The following is a 3,836-nucleotide window of genomic DNA, read 5'->3' on the forward strand; positions in this document are numbered from 1 at the left end:
TGTGACATGGCACCACCTTCAGAGAGCCTAAATACACAAGTTGTAGCAGTTAATAACCTTGTGATTTACTGCATCACTTCAGAGTTGAGCCTAGCCAATAGGAACACTATGCTCAAGGACACTGGTGGAATTTAAAGTCTTATTATTTGATTCTTCATTACTTGTTTGTTAAATTCACTACCAGGTATACAACAGAGAAACCACCATTGCAACAGAGAAATGTGATTTAATGTAATCTTATTTTGCATCTATCATTTTCTGAGGCTAAGTAGCTTGTTGAGGTATTTCTATGGAAAATGTAGCCACAGCTCTAATATCTCCAAGGTTAGTGCTTCTACCGAGATGTGGTGGATTGACCATATCTGGATGTCAGGTGTTCACCAAGCCATTCTCACTCCCCTCCTCAAGTGAACAGGGAATTTAAAATAGAAAGACCCATAGGTTGAGATAAGGACAGGAAGACATCACTCACTGATTACTGTCATAGGCAAAACAGACTTGGACAAAATTAATTGAATTTACTGCTAATCAAATTAGAGTAGAATAATGAGAAACAAACCCAAATCTTAAAAGCACCTTCCTCCTATTCCTCCTTCCTGTGGAAGGGGCTAACAGCGGGCCTGTTAGCTAAAGGAGCGAGAAGAAGTCAAGAAGTAAGAAGAAGCTGATAAGGAGCTCTCTCCAAGGCTGTAACCAAGGAGATCGAGAGAAGAAAGATAAGAGAATCTTGCAGCTGGATGTGAAGTCACTATAACTCTTCACCAATAGTATTATGTTGATTTATTGTGGCCAATAGCTAGTATAGAAGAAGTATAAACAATTGAAAAGGGTATAAAAGTTAGCCATGTTCAGAAATAAACTGTTGCCAACTGAGACTGTCTGAGGTCTCTGCTTTGTGTCGCGACCGCCTCAACAGCGACACCTTCCTTCCTGGGATTAACTTTATTCCTTGTTGTCTACCTCCACCCCCTAACAGCACAGGGGAACAGGAAATGGAGGTTACCTTCAGTTCCTCACACGTTGTCTCTGCTGCTCCTTCCTCCTTAGGGAAAGGACTCCTTCCCCTGCTCCAATGTGGAGTCCCTCCCACAGGCTCCAGTTCTTCATTAACTGCTCCAGCACGGGTCCTTTCTATGTGTCCTGTCCATGAGGTACAGTCATTTGGGAACAGACCGATCCAGTGTGGGTCCCCTGTGGGGTCACAAGTCCTTCCAGCAAATCTGCTCCAGTGTAGGCTCCTCTTTCCATGGGTCCACAGGTCTTGCCAGGAGCCTGCTTCAGCACAGGCTTCCCATGGGTCCAAAACCTTCTTTCAGGCATCCACCTGCTCTGGCATGGGATCCTCCATGGGCTGCTGGTGGACCTCTGCTCCATTGTTAATCTCCATGGGCTGCAGGGGCACAGCTGCTTCACCATGTTTTTCACCACAGGCTGCAGGGCAATCTCTGCTGGCTCCTGGAGCACCTTCTCCCCCTCCTTCTCCACTGACCTTGGTGTCTGAAAAGTTGTTCTCACTCTGCTCTTGTCTGAATGCAATTTGCTTCAGCACAACTTTTTTTTTCCTTCTTAAATATGTTATCACAGAGGTATTACTAGTGTCACTGATTGGCCTGGCCATCTGACATTGGCTCTATTAGGTATAAAGGAAGCTTCCAGCAGCTTCTCACAGAAGCAACCTCTGTAGCCCTTCTGCTACTAAAATCTTGCCATGCAAACCAATGCATGAGATAATAGAAAACTTATGCAGAGCAGAAGCTCATTTGATCTAAAACATTATGTACTTTTCAAACAAGATAGTTAAGAAATAATTTTATGGAAATAATATAAGGAAACAGGGACAAAACCACAAAATATTAAGTGAAGAGACTACTAAAAAGTCTTGTTAGCTGTTGACGGAAAGTTTTGGTGCAAGGAAGCAAAACCAAGCTTTGGAAAGCAGAAGAGAAATAGGATATTTTAAGCTAGGAAACATTGAGGAAAAGGTAGGAGGAAGGAAAAAAGGAAAGATAAGAATGTGAAATAATTTCACATTATTTATAAGAATTACTTCTATTATTTCTAATAGTGATAATATTTCTAATAATGTTTTTTAATAATTTCATTATTTCTAAAGAGGGATTCAAGGCCTCTCATAAACAGTTGGAATGCAGATGCCACTAACAAATTCCCTTTGCTGATTGTCACCTTTGTCAATCTTTACCTGTCCAGCCCAGAACTCTTTCTTACTGTGACTGCATTTCTTCTCAGTCTAAATTTCATATTCTTCCACTTTCTCTTGTCCTATTCTAAGGATTGCTAGTTGTATATCCTATTTCACCTTATATCAGAGGTTCAATGTCCTTTTGATTGCCCTGCTTCCTCCAAATCAGTACCCCTGTTCTTCTTTAATATGATGGGGATTCTGTTTAAGTTACTCATGAGTCCTATTTTCTTCCCATTCCAGCAACTGTGTTGTCTTTCCTCACAATTATTTTTTTGTCTCATATTTTGACATAGAAAGTTCTTTGGAGAAGATGAGCATAAATGAGGTAAGGAGTACTGTTATACTGAAAAGTGCTAAGAGATGCCACCTCTCATAATTAGATCTGTAGCAATCATCACAGAATCATTTAGGCTGGAAAGGACCCTTAAGATCAAGTCCAACCATCAACCTTGAATTGCCAAGTCCACCAACTAACCCATGTCCCTAAGTATCATATCTACACTAAAATACCTCCAGGGATGATGTCTCAACCACTTACCTGAGCAGTCTGTTCCAATGCTTGACAACTGCTTTCAGGGTTGAGGTGATCTCTTCCTATCACTTGTTACCTGGGAGAAGAGACTGACACACCTCACCACAACCTCCTTTCAGGTAGTTGTAGAGAGCAAAAAGGTCCCCCCAAGCCTCCTTTTTTTCCAGAAAAAACAACTCCTATCCCCTCAGCTGCTCCTCATAAGACTTGTGCTCTAGACCCTCCACCAGTTTTGTTGCCCCTCTTTGGACACACTCCAGCATCTCAATGTCTTTCTTGTCATGAGGAGCCCAGAACTGAACATGGCATTTGAGGGACAGCCCCACCAGTGGGGACAATCACTTCCCTAGTCCTGCTGGCCACACTATTTTTGATACAAGCCTGGATGTCATTGGCCTTCTTGGCCACCTGGGCACAGGCTGGCTCATGTTCAGTTGGCTGTCGACCAACACCTCCAGGTCTTTTTTCCCTGAGCAGCATTCCAGCCACTCTTCCCCAAGCCTAACACATTTCATGGGGTTGTTGCAACCCAAGTATGGGACCCAGCACTTCACCTTGTTCAATCTTATATGACTGGCCTCTGACCATTGATTCAGCCTGTCCAGATCCCTCTATATAGACCCTTCCTACCCTTAAAGAGATCAACATTCCCACCCAATTTGGTGTCATCTGCAAACTTATTGAGAGTGCATTCGATCCCCTCATCCCCTCCATTGATGAAAATATTCAACAGAACTGGTCACATGTGTTCCTCATTTTCCTTCTCCTGGATTTCCACTTTATCTTTAATCTTGTCACAGTACAGCTAGTCTGTAGCTGGACAAGATAAATCTAGCTATTACATAAATCCAATTTGGCTCGCTGTCCTGGTTTGAAAAGGAAGTGAGTTTTTTGGGAGTTTGTGGTCAAACCAATAGGTGCTCAGATTTGAATATTGGCACCTGGTGTGGCCACTGAGGACATGGATACACCTCTGAGAACACAGGGGGTTAAAAGCAGAGAACTCCCAGGGGAACCCTCTCTTGGTTCTGGTCTGTGAAAGAGGTCAGACCTCCCCTGCCCAGCTGCGGGCTGGGTGGGGGAGGGGAAGCCATGGAGCCA

Source organism: Geospiza fortis, unplaced genomic scaffold (assembly GCF_000277835.1).
Source record: "Geospiza fortis unplaced genomic scaffold, GeoFor_1.0 scaffold2085, whole genome shotgun sequence".
NCBI lineage: Eukaryota > Metazoa > Chordata > Aves > Passeriformes > Thraupidae > Geospiza > Geospiza fortis.